The sequence below is a fragment of the Somniosus microcephalus genome, unplaced genomic scaffold (genome assembly GCF_052327205.1).
Source record: "Somniosus microcephalus isolate GS21.2 unplaced genomic scaffold, FLI_Smic_1.0 unresolved_chr3, whole genome shotgun sequence".
Lineage (NCBI taxonomy): Eukaryota > Metazoa > Chordata > Chondrichthyes > Squaliformes > Somniosidae > Somniosus > Somniosus microcephalus.
The window spans coordinates 476,527-489,880 of NW_028225181.1; positions in this window are offsets into that span (position 1 = coordinate 476,527).

The window sequence follows — 13,354 nt, forward strand, 5'->3', positions numbered from 1 at the left end:
TCAGTATTTACAGAGTATCCCCGGGAGTGTGTCAGTATTTATAGAGTATCTGCGGGGGAGTTTCAGCATTTACAGAGTATCCCCGGGAGTGTCTCAGTATTTACAGTTTATCCCCGGGAGTGTGTCTGTATGTACAGAGTATTCCCGGTAATGTGTCTATATTTACAGAGTGTCCCCGGGGGTGTGTCATTATTTACAAAGTATCCCCGGGTGTGTGTCAGTATTTACAGAGTATCCCCGGGAGTGTGTCAGTATTTACAGAGTATCTGCGGGGGTGTTTCAGCATTTACAGAGTATCCCCGGGAGTGTCTCAGTATTTACAGTTTATCCCCGGGAGTGTGTCTGTATGTAAAGAGTATTCCCGGGAATGTGTCTTTATTTACAGAGTGTCCCCGGGGGTGTGTCAGTATTTATAGAGTATCCCCGGGGGAGTGTCAGCATTTACAGAGTATCCCCGGGGATGTGTCAGTATTTAGAGAGTATTCCCGGGAGGGTGTCATTATTTACAGAGTGTCCCCGGGGGTGTGTCAGTATTTACAGAGTATCCCCGGGGGTGTGTCAGTATTTACAGAGTATCCCCGGGGGTGTGTTAGTATTTACAGAGTGTGCCCGGGGGTGTGTCAGTATTTACAAAGTGTCCCCGGGGGTGTGTTAGTGTTTACAGAGTGTCCCCGGGGGTGTGTCAGTATTTACACAGTATCCCCGCGGGGGGTCAGTATATACAGAGTATCCCCGGGGGTGTGTCAGTATATACAGAGTATCCCCGGGGGTGTGTCAGTATTTACAGAGTGCCTCCGGGACTGTGTCAGTATTTACAGAGTAGCCCCGGGGGTGTGTCAGTAATTACAGAGTATCCCCGGCAGTGTGTCAGTATTTACAGTGTATCCCCGGGGGTGTGTCAGTATTTACAGAGTATCCCCGTGGGTGTGTCAGTGTTTACAGAGTATCCCCGGGGGTGTGTCAGTATTTACAGATTGTCCCCGGGGGTGTGTCAGTATTTACAGATTACCCCCGGGGGTGTTACAGTATCTACAGAGGACACCCGGGAGTGTGTCAGTACTTACAGTGTATCCCCGGGGGTGTGTCAGTATTTTCAGAGTATCCCCGGGGGTGTGTCAGTATTTATAGAGTATCCCCGGGGGAGTGTCAGCATTTACAGAGTATCCCCGGGGGTGTGTCTGTATGTACAGAGTATTCCCGGTAATGTGTCTGTATTTACAGAGTGTCCCCGGGGGTGTGTCAGTATTTACAAAGTATCCCCGGGGGTGTGTCAGTATTTACAGAGTATCCCCGGGGTGTGTCAGCATTTACAGAGTGTCCCCGGGGGTGTGTCAGTATTTACAGTGTATCCCCGGGAGTGTGTCAGTATTTACAGCGTATCCCCGGGGGTGTGTCAGTATTTACAGAGTATCCCGGGGGTGAGTCAGTATTTACAGAGTATCCCCGTGGGTGTGTCAGTATTTACAGTGTATCCCGGGGGTGTGTCAGTATTTACAGAGTATCCCCGGGGGTGTGTCAGTATTTGCAGAGTATCCCCGGGGTGTGTCAATATATACAGAGTGTCCACGGGGGTGTGTCAGTATTTACGGAGTATCCCTGGGAGTGTGTCAGTATTTACAGAGTATCCCTGGGGGTGTGTCAGTAATTACAGAGTATCCCCGGAGGTGTGTCAGTACTTACAGAGTGTCTCTGGGAGTGTGTCAGTATTTACAGAGGGTCCCCGGGAGTGTGTCAGTAATTACAGAGTGTCCCGGGGAGTGTGTCAGTATTTACAGAGTGCCCCCAGGAGTGTGTCAGTATTTACAGAGTGTCCCTGGGAGTGTGTCAGTATTTACAGAGGGTCCCAGGGAGTGTGTCAGTATTTACAGAGGTTCCCTAGGAGTGTGTCAGTATTTACAGAGGGTCCCAGGGAGTGTGTCAGTATTTACAGAGAGTCCACGCGAGTGTCTCAGTATTTACAAGTGTCTCTGGGGCTGTGTCAGTATTTGCAGAGGGTCCCCGGGTGTTTGTCATTATTTACAGAGAGTCCCCGGGAGTCAGTCAGTATTTACAGAGGGTCCCAGGGAGTGTGTCAATATTTACAGAGCGTCCACGTGAGTGTGTCATTATTTACAGAGGGTCCACAGGAGAGTGTCAGTATTTGCAGAGGGTCCACGGGGGTGTGTCAGTATTTACAGAGGGTCCCCGGGAGTGTGTCCTTATTTACAGAGTGTCCCCGGGAGTGTGTCAGTATTTGCAGTGGGTCCCCGGGGGTGTGTCTGTATTTACAGAGTGTCCCCGGGAGTGTGTCAATATTTACAGAGTGTCCCCGGGGGTGTGTCAGTATTTACAGAGTGTCCCCGGGGGTGTGTAAGTATTTACAGAGTATCCCCGTGGGTGTGTCAGTGTTTACAGAGTATCCCCGGGGGTGTGTCAGTATTTACAGATTGTCCCCGGGGGTGTGTCAGTATTTACAGATTACCCCCGGGGGTGTTTCAGTATCTACAGAGGACACCCGGGAGTGTGTCAGTACTTACAGTGTATCCCCGGGGGTGTTTCAGTATTTACAGAGTATCCCAGGGGGTGTGTCAGTATTTAAAGTGTGTCCCCGGGAGTGTGTCAGTATTTACCGAACATCCCCGGGGGTGTGTCAGTATTTACAGAGTATCCCCGGGGGTGTGTCAGTATTTTCAGAGTATCCCTGGGGGTGTGTCATTATTTACAAAGTGTCCCCGGGGGAGTGTCAGTATTTACAGAGTGTCCCCGGGAGTGTATCAGTATTTACAGAGTATCCCCGGGGGTGTGTCAGTATTTACAGAGTGTCCCTGGGGAGTGTCAGTATTTACAGATTATCCCCGGGTGTGTGTCAATATTTACAGAGTATACCCGGGGGTGTGTCAGTATTACAGAGTGTCCCCGGGGGTGTGCCAGTATCTACAGAGTGTCCCCGGGGGTGTGTCATTATTTACAGTGGGTCCCCAGGAGTGTGTCAGTATTTACAGTATATCCCCGGGGTTGTGTCAGTATTTACAGAGTATCCCCGGGGGTGTGTCAGTATTTACAGAGTGTCCCCGGGTGTGTGTCAGTATTTACAGTGTATCCCCGGGAGTGTGTCAGTATTTACAGCGTATCCCCGGGGGTGTGTCAGTATTTACAGAGTATCCCGGGGGTGTGTCAGTATTTACAGAGTATCCCCGGGGGTGTGTCAGTATTTACAGAGTATCCCCAGGGGTGTGTCAGTATATATAGAGTATCCCCGGGGGAGTGTCAGCATTTACAGAGTATCCCCGGGGGTGTGTCAGTATTTACAGAGTATCCCCGGGGGTGTGTCACTATTTACAGAGAGTCCCCGGGGGTGTGTCAGTGTTTGCAGAGTATCCCCGGGGGTGTGTCAATATATACAGAGTGTCCACGGGGGTGTGTCAGTATTTACGGAGTATCCCTGGGAGTGTGTCAGTATTTACAGAGTATCCCTGGGGGTGTGCCAGTAATTACAGAGTATCCCCGGAGGTGTGTCAGTATTTACAGAGTATCTGCGGGGGTGTTTCAGCATTTACAGAGTATCCCCGGGAGTGTCTCAGTATTTACAGTTTATCCCCGGGAGAGTGTCTGTATGTAAAGAGTATTCCCGGGAATGTGTCTGTATTTACAGAGTGTCCCCGGGGGTGTGTCAGTATTTATAGAGTATCCCCGGGGGAGTGCCAGCATTTACAGAGTATCCCCGGGGGTGTGTCAGTATTTACAGAGTATCCCCGGGAGGGTGCCATTATTTACAGAGTGTCCCCGGGGGTGCGTCAGTATTTACAGAGTATCCCCGGGGGTGTGTCAGTATTTACAGAGTATCCCCGGGGGTGTGTCAGTATTTACAGAGTGTGCCCGGGGGTGTGTCAGTATTTACAAAGTGTCCCCGGGGGTGTGTTAGTGTTTACAGAGTGTCCCCGGGGGTGTCTCAGTATTGACACAGTATCCCCGCGGGGGAGTCAGTATATACAGAGTATCCCCGGGGGTGTGTCAGTATATACAGAGTATCCCCGGGGGTGTGTCAGTATTTACAGAGTGCCTCCGGGACTGTGTCAGTATTTACAGAGTAGCCCCGGGGGTGTGTCAGTAATTACAGAGTATCCCCGGGAGTGTGTCAGTATTTACAGAGTATCCCCGGGGGTGTGTCAGTATTTACATAGTATCCCCGTGGGTGTGTCAGTGTTTACAGAGTATCCCCGGGGGTGTGTCAGTATTTACAGATTGTCCCCGGGGGTGTGTCAGTATTTACAGATTATCCCCGGGGGTGTTTCAGTATCTACAGAGGACACCCGGGAGTGTGTCAGTACTTACAGTGTATCCCCGGGGGTGTGTCAGTATTTTCAGAGTATCCCCGGGGGTGTATCAGTATTTATAGAGTATCCCCGGGGGAGTGTCAGCATTTACAGAGTATCCCCGGGGGTGTGTCTGTATGTACAGAGTATTCCCGGTAATGTGTCTGTATTTACAGAGCGTCCCCGGGGGTGTGTCAGTATTTACAAAGTATCCCCGGGGGTGTGTCAGTATTTACAGAGTATCCCCGGGAGTGTGTCAGTATTTACAGAGTATCACCGGGGGTGTGTCAGTATTTACAGAGTGTCCCCGGGGGTGTGTCAGTATTTACAGTGTATCCCCGGGAGTGTGTCAGTATTTACAGCGTATCCCCGTGGGTGTGTCAGTATTTACAGAGTATCCCCGGAGGTGTGTCAGTATTTACAGAGTGTCCCCGGGGGTGTGTCAGTATTTGCAGTGTATCCCCGGGAGTGTGTCAGTATTTACAGCGTATCCCCGGGGGTGTGTCAGTATTTACAGAGTATCCCTGTGGGTGTGTCAGTGTTTACAGAGTATCCCCGGGGGTGTGTCAGTATTTACAGAGTATCCCCGGGGGTGTGTCAGTATTTATAGAGTATCCCCGGGGGAGTGTCAGCATTTACAGAGTATTCCCGGGGGTGTGTCAGTATTTACAGAGTATCCCCGGGGGTGTGTCACTATTTACAGAGAGTCCCCGGGGGTGTGTCAGTATTTGCAGAGTATCCCCGGGGTGTGTCAGTATTTACAGAGTATCTGCGGGGGTGTGTCAGCATTTACAGAGTATCCCCGGGAGTGTCTCAGTATTTATAGTTCATTCCCGGGAGTGTGTCAGTATTTACAGAGTATCCCCGGAGGTGTGTCAGTATTTACAGAGTATCTGCGGGGGTGTGTCAGCATTTACAGAGTATCCCCGGGAGTGTCTCAGTATTTATAGTTCATTCCCGGGAGTGTGTCTGTATGTACAGAGTATTCCCGGGAATGTGTCTGTACTTACAGAGTGTCCCCGGGGGTGTGTCAGTATTTACAGAGTATCCCCGGGGGTGTGTCAGTATTTAGAGAGCATCCCCGGGAGTGTGTCAGTATTTACAGAGTATCCCCGGGAGGGTGTCATTATTTACAGAGTGTCCCCGGGGGTGTGTCAGTATTACAGAGTATCCCCGGGGGTGTGTCAGTATTTACAGAGTATCCCCGGGGGTGTGTCAGTATTTACAGAGTCTGCCCGGGGGTGTGTCAGTATTTACAAAGTGTCCCCGGGGGTGTGTTAATATTTACAGAGTGTCCCCGGGGGTGTGTCAGTATTTACACAGTATCCCCGTGGGTGTGTCAGTATTTACAGAGTATCCCCAGGGGTGTGTCAGTATTTACAGAGTGTCTCCGGGACTGTGTCAGTATTTACAGAGTAGCCCCGGGGGTGTGTCAGTAATTACAGAGTATCCCCGGGAGTGTGTCAGTATTTACAGAGTATCCCCGGGGGTGTGTCAGTATTTACTGAGTATCCCCGTGGGTGTGTCAGTATTTACAGAGTATCCCCGGGGGTGTGTCAGTAGTTACAGAGTGTCCCCGGGGGGGTGTCAGTATTTACAGAGTATCCCCGGGGTTGTGTCAGTATTTACAGATTATCCCCGGGGGTGTTTCTGTATCTACAGAGGAAACCCGGGAGTGTGTCAGTACTTACAGTTTGTCCCCGGGGGTGTGTCAGTATTTTCAGAGTATCCCCGGGGGTGTGTCAGTATTTATAGAGTATCCCCGGGGGAGTGTCAGCATTTACAGGGTATCCCTGGGGGTATGTCAGTGTTTACAGAGAGTCCCCGGTGGTGTGTCAGTATTTGCAGAGTATCCCCGGGGGTATGTCAATATATGCAGAGTGTCCACGGGGGTGTGTCAGTATTTACAGGGTATCCCTGGGAGTGTGTCAGTATTTACAGAATATCCCTGGGGGTGTGTCAGTATTTACAGAGTATCCCCGGGGGTTTGTCAGTATTTACAGTGTATCCCCGGGAGTGCGTCTGTATTTACAGAGTATCCCCGGGAGTGTGTCAGTATTTACAGAGTGTCCCCGGGGGTGTGTCAGTATTTACAGAGTATCCCCGGGGGTTTGTCAGTATTTACAGAGTATCCCCGGGAGTGTGTCAGTATTTACAGCGTATCCCCAGGAGTGTTGCATTATTTACAGAGTGTCTCCGGGGGTGTGTCAGTATTTACAGAGTATCCCCGGGGGTGTGACAGTATTTACAGAGTATCCCCGGCGGTGTGTCAGTATTTACAGAGTGTCCCCGGGCGTGTGTCAGTATTTACAGTGTGTCCCCGGGGGTGTGTCATTATTTACAGAGTTTCCCCGGGGCTGTGTAATTATTTACAGAGTATCCCCAGGGGTGTGTCAGTAATTACAGAGTATCCCCGGGAGTGTCTCAGTATTTACAGTTTATCCCCGGGAGTGTGTCTTTATGTAAAGAGTATTCCCGGGAATGTGTCTGTATTTACAGAGTGTCCCCGGGGGTGTGTCAGTATTTATAGAGTATCCCCGGGGGAGTGTCAGCATTTACAGAGTATCCCCGGGGGTGTGTCATTATTTACAGAGTATCCCCGGAAGGGTGTCATTATTTACAGAGTGTCCCCGGAGGTGTGTCAGTATTTACAGAGTATCCCCGGGGGTGTGTCAGTATTACAGAGTATCCCCGGGGGTGTGTCAGTATTTACAGAGTGTGCCCGGGGGTGTGTCAGTATTTACAAAGAGTCCCCGGGGGTGTGTTAGTGTTTACAGAGTGTCCCCGGGGGTGTGTCAGTATTTACACAGTATCCCCGCGGGGGAGTCAGTATATCCAGAGTATCCCCGGGGCTATGTCAGGATATACAGAGTATCCCCGGGGGTGTGTCAGTATTTACAGAGTGTCTCCGGGACTGTGTCAGTATTTACAGAGTAGCCCCGGGGGTGTGTCAGTAATTACAGAGTATCCCCGGGAGTCTGTCAGTATTTACACAGTATCCCCGGGGGTGTGTCAGTATTTACAGAGTGTCCCCGTGGGTGTGTCAGTGTTTACAGAGTATCCCCGGGGGTGTGTCAGTATTTACAGTTTGTCCCCGGGAGGGTGTCAGTATTTACAGATTATCCCAGGGGGTGTTTCAATATCTACAGAGGACACCCGGGAGTGTGTCAGTACTTACAGTGTATCCCCGGGGGTGTGTCAGTATTTTCAGAGTATCCCCGGGGGTGTGTCAGTATTTATAGAGTAGCCCCGGGGGAGTGTCAGCATTTACAGAGTATCCCCGGGGGTGTGTCTGTATGTACAGAGTATTCCCGGTAATGTGTCTGTATTTACAGAGTGTCCCCGGGGGTGTGTCAGTATTTACAACGTATCCCCGGGGGTGTGTCAGTATTTACAGAGTATCCCCGGGAGTGTGTCAGTATTTACAGAGTATCCCCGGGGGTGTGTCAGTATTTACAGAGTGTCCCCGGGGGTGTGTTAGTATTTACAGTGTATCCCCGGGAGTGTGTCAGTATTTACAGCGTATCCCCGGGGGTGTGTCAGTAATTACAGAGTATCCCCGGGGGTGTGTCAGTATTTACAGAGTGTCCCCGGGGGGGTGTCAGTATTTACAGTGTATCCCCGGGAGTGTGTCAGTATTTACAGCGTATCCCCGGGGGTGTGTCAGTATTTACAGAGTATCCCGGGGGTGTGTCAGTATTTACAGAGTATCCCCGGGGGTGTGTCAGTATTTACAGAGTATCCCCGGGGGTGTGTCAGTATTTATAGAGTATCCCCGGGGGAGTGTCAGCATTTACAGAGTATCCCCGGGGGTGTGTCAGTATTTACAGAGTATCCCCGAGGGTGTGTCACTATTTACAGAGAGTCCCCGGGGGTGTGTCAGTATTTGCAGAGTATCCCCGGGGTGTGTCAATATATACAGAGTGTCCACGGGGGTGTGTCAGTATTTACGGAGTATCCCTGGGAGTGTGTCAGTATTTACAGAGTATCCCTGGGGGTGTGTCAGTAATTACAGAGTATCCCCGGAGGTGTGTCAGTATTTACAGAGTATCTGCGGGGGTGTGTCAGCATTTACAGAGTATCCCCGGGAGTGTCTCAGTATTTATAGTTCATTCCCGGGAGTGTGTCTGTATGTACAGAGTATTCCCGGGAATGTGTCTGTATTTACAGTGTGTCCCCGGGGGTGTGTCAGTATTTACAGAGTATCCCCGGGGGTGTGTCAGTATTTACAGAGTGTCTCCGGGACTGTGTCTGTATTTACAGAGTAGCCCCGGGGGTGTGTCAGTAATGACAGAGTATCCCCGGGAGTGTGTCAGTATTTACAGAGTATCCCCGGGGGTGTGTCAGTATTTACAGAGTATCCCCGTGGGTGTGTCAGTATTTACAGAGTATCCCCGGGGGGGTGTCAGTGTTTACAGAGCGTCCCCGGGGGTGTGTCAGTATATACAGAGTATCCCCGGGGGTGTGTCAGTATTTACAGAGTGCCTCCGGGACTGTGTCAGTATTTACAGAGTAGCCCCGGGGGTGTGTCAGTAATTACAGAGTATCCCCGGGAGTGTGTCAGTATTTACAGAGTATCCCCGGGGGTGTGTCAGTATTTACATAGTATCCCCGTGGGTGTGTCAGTGTTTACAGAGTATCCCCGGGGGTGTGTCAGTATTTACAGATTGTCCCCGGGGGTGTGTCAGTATTTACAGATTATCCCCGGGGGTGTTTCAGTATCTACAGAGGACACCCGGGAGTGTGTCAGTACTTACAGTGTATCCCCGGGGGTGTGTCAGTATTTTCAGAGTATCCCCGGGGGTGTATCAGTATTTATAGAGTATCCCCGGGGGAGTGTCAGCATTTACAGAGTATCCCCGGGGGTGTGTCTGTATGTACAGAGTATTCCCGGTAATGTGTCTCTATTTACAGAGCGTCCCCGGGGGTGTGTCAGTATTTACAAAGTATCCCCGGGGGTGTGTCAGTATTTACAGAGTATCCCCGGGAGTGTGTCAGTATTTACAGAGTATCACCGGGGGTGTGTCAGTATTTACAGAGTGTCCCCGGGGGTGTGTCAGTATTTACAGTGTATCCCCGGGAGTGTGTCAGTATTTACAGCGTATCCCCGGGGGTGTGTCAGTATTTACAGAGTATCCCCGGAGGTGTGTCAGTATTTACAGAGTGTCCCCGGGGGTGTGTCAGTATTTGCAGTGTATCCCCGGGAGTGTGTCAGTATTTACAGCGTATCCCCGGGGGTGTGTCAGTATTTACAGAGTATCCCTGTGGGTGTGTCAGTGTTTACAGAGTATCCCCGGGGGTGTGTCAGTATTTACAGAGTATCCCCGGGGGTGTGTCAGTATTTATAGAGTATCCCCGGGGGAGTGTCAGCATTTACAGAGTATTCCCGGGGGTGTGTCAGTATTTACAGAGTATCCCCGGGGGTGTGTCACTATTTACAGAGAGTCCCCGGGGGTGTGTCAGTATTTGCAGAGTATCCCCGGGGTGTGTCAATATATACAGAGTGTCCACGGGGGTGTGTCAGTATTTACGGAGTATCCCTGGGAGTGTGTCAGTATTTACAGAGTATCCCCGGAGGTGTGTCAGTATTTACAGAGTATCTGCGGGGGTGTGTCAGCATTTACAGAGTATCCCCGGGAGTGTCTCAGTATTTATAGTTCATTCCCGGGAGTGTGTCTGTATGTACAGAGTATTCCCGGGAATGTGTCTGTACTTACAGAGTGTCCCCGGGGGTGTGTCAGTATTTACAGAGTATCCCTGGGGGTGTGTCAGTATTTAGAGAGCATCCCCGGGAGTGTGTCAGTATTTACAGAGTATCCCCGGGAGGGTGTCATTATTTACAGAGTGTCCCCGGGGGTGTGTCAGTATTTACAGAGTATCCCCGGGGGTGTGTCAGTATTTACAGAGTATCCCCGGGGGTGTGTCAGTATTTACAGAGTCTGCCCGGGGGTGTGTCAGTATTTACAAATTGTCCCCGGGGGTGTGTTAATATTTACAGAGTGTCCCCGGGGGTGTGTCAGTATTTACACAGTATCCCCGGGGGTGTGTCAGTATTTACAGAGTATCCCCAGGGGTGTGTCAGTATTTACAGAGTGTCTCCGGGACTGTGTCAGTATTTACAGAGTAGCCCCGGGGGTGTGTCAGTAATTACAGAGTATCCCCGGGAGTGTGTCAGTATTTACAGAGTATCCCCGGGGGTGTGTCAGTATTTACAGAGTATCCCCGTGGGTGTGTCAGTATTTACAGAGTATCCCCGGGGGTGTGTCAGTAGTTACAGAGTGTCCCCGGGGGGGTGTCAGTATTTACAGAGTATCCCCGGGGTTGTGTCAGTATTTACAGATTATCCCCGGGGGTGTTTCTGTATCTACAGAGGAAACCCGGGAGTGTGTCAGTACTTACAGTTTGTCCCCGGGGGTGTGTCAGTATTTTCAGAGTATCCCCGGGGGTGTGTCAGTATTTATAGAGTATCCCCGGGGGAGTGTCAGCATTTACAGGGTATCCCTGGGGGTGTGTCAGTGTTTACAGAGAGTCCCCGGTGGTGTGTCAGTATTTGCAGAGTATCCCCGGGGGTATGTCAATATATGCAGAGTGTCCACGGGGGTGTGTCAGTATTTACAGGGTATCCCTGGGAGTGTGTCAGTATTTACAGAATATCCCTGGGGGTGTGTCAGTATTTACAGAGTATCCCCGGGGGTTTGTCAGTATTTACAGTGTATCCCCGGGAGTGCGTCTGTATTTACAGAGTATCCCCGGGAGTGTGTCAGTATTTACAGAGTGTCCCCGGGGGTGTGTCAGTATTTACAGAGTATCCCCGGGGGTTTGTCAGTATTTACAGAGTATCCCCGGGAGTGTGTCAGTATTTACAGCGTATCCCCAGGAGTGTTGCATTATTTACAGAGTGTCTCCGGGGGTGTGTCAGTATTTACAGAGTATCCCCGGGGGTGTGACAGTATTTACAGAGTATCCCCGGCGGTGTGTCAGTATTTACAGAGTGTCCCCGGGCGTGTGTCAGTATTTACAGTGTGTCCCCGGGGGTGTGTCATTATTTACAGAGTTTCCCCGGGGCTGTGTAATTATTTACAGAGTATCCCCAGGGGTGTGTCAGTAATTACAGAGTATCCCCGGGAGTGTCTCAGTATTTACAGTTTATCCCCGGGAGTGTGTCTTTATGTAAAGAGTATTCCCGGGAATGTGTCTGTATTTACAGAGTGTCCCCGGGGGTGTGTCAGTATTTATAGAGTATCCCCGGGGGAGTGTCAGCATTTACAGAGTATCCCCGGGGGTGTGTCATTATTTACAGAGTATCCCCGGGAGGGTGTCATTATTTACAGAGTGTCCCCGGAGGTGTGTCAGTATTTACAGAGTATCCCCGGGGGTGTGTCAGTATTACAGAGTATCCCCGGGGGTGTGTCAGTATTTACAGAGTGTGCCCGGGGGTGTGTCAGTATTTACAAAGAGTCCCCGGGGGTGTGTTAGTGTTTACAGAGTGTCCCCGGGGGTGTGTCAGTATTTACACAGTATCCCCGCGGGGGAGTCAGTATATCCAGAGTATCCCCGGGGCTATGTCAGGATATACAGAGTATCCCCGGGGGTGTGTCAGTATTTACAGAGTGTCTCCGGGACTGTGTCAGTATTTACAGAGTAGCCCCGGGGGTGTGTCAGTAATTACAGAGTATCCCCGGGAGTCTGTCAGTATTTACACAGTATCCCCGGGGGTGTGTCAGTATTTACAGAGTGTCCCCGTGGGTGTGTCAGTGTTTACAGAGTATCCCCGGGGGTGTGTCAGTATTTACAGTTTGTCCCCGGGAGGGTGTCAGTATTTACAGATTATCCCAGGGGGTGTTTCAATATCTACAGAGGACACCCGGGAGTGTGTCAGTACTTACAGTGTATCCCCGGGGGTGTGTCAGTATTTTCAGAGTATCCCCGGGGGTGTGTCAGTATTTATAGAGTATCCCCGGGGGAGTGTCAGCATTTAAAGAGTATCCCCGGGGGTGTGTCTGTATGTACAGAGTATTCCCGGTAATGTGTCTGTATTTACAGAGTGTCCCCGGGGGTGTGTCAGTATTTACAACGTATCCCCGGGGGTGTGTCAGTATTTACAGAGTATCCCCGGGAGTGTGTCAGTATTTACAGAGTATCCCCGGGGGTGTGTCAGTATTTACAGAGTGTCCCCGGGGGTGTGTCAGTATTTACAGTGTATCCCCGGGAGTGTGTCAGTATTTACAGCGTATCCCCGGGGGTGTGTCAGTAATTACAGAGTATCCCCGGGGGTGTGTCAGTATTTACAGAGTGTCCCCGGGGGGGTGTCAGTATTTACAGTGTATCCCCGGGAGTGTGTCAGTATTTACAGCGTATCCCCGGGGGTGTGTCAGTATTTACAGAGTATCCCGGGGGTGTGTCAGTATTTACAGAGTATCCCCGGGGGTGTGTCAGTATTTACAGAGTATCCTCGGGGGTGTGTCAGTATTTATAGAGTATCCCCGGGGGAGTGTCAGCATTTACAGAGTATCCCCGGGGGTGTGTCAGTATTTACAGAGTATCCCCGAGGGTGTGTCACTATTTACAGAGAGTCCCCGGGGGTGTGTCAGTATTTGCAGAGTATCCCCGGGGTGTGTCAATATATACAGAGTGTCCACGGGGGAGTGTCAGTATTTACGGAGTATCCCTGGGAGTGTGTCAGTATTTACAGAGTATCCCTGGGGGTGTGTCATTAATTACAGAGTATCCCCGGAGGTGTGTCAGTATTTACAGAGTATCTGCGGGGGTGTGTCAGCATTTACAGAGTATCCCCGGGAGTGTCTCAGTATTTATAGTTCATTCCCGGGAGTGTGTCTGTATGTACAGAGTATTCCCGGGAATGTGTCTGTATTTACAGAGTGTCCCCGGGGGTGTGTCAGTATTTACAGAGTATCCCCGGGGGTGTGTCAGTATTTACAGAGTGTCTCCGGGACTGTGTCTGTATTTACAGAGTAGCCCCGGGGGTGTGTCAGTAATGACAGAGTATCCCCGGGAGTGTGTCAGTATTTACAGAGTATCCCCGGGGGTGTGTCAGTATTTAC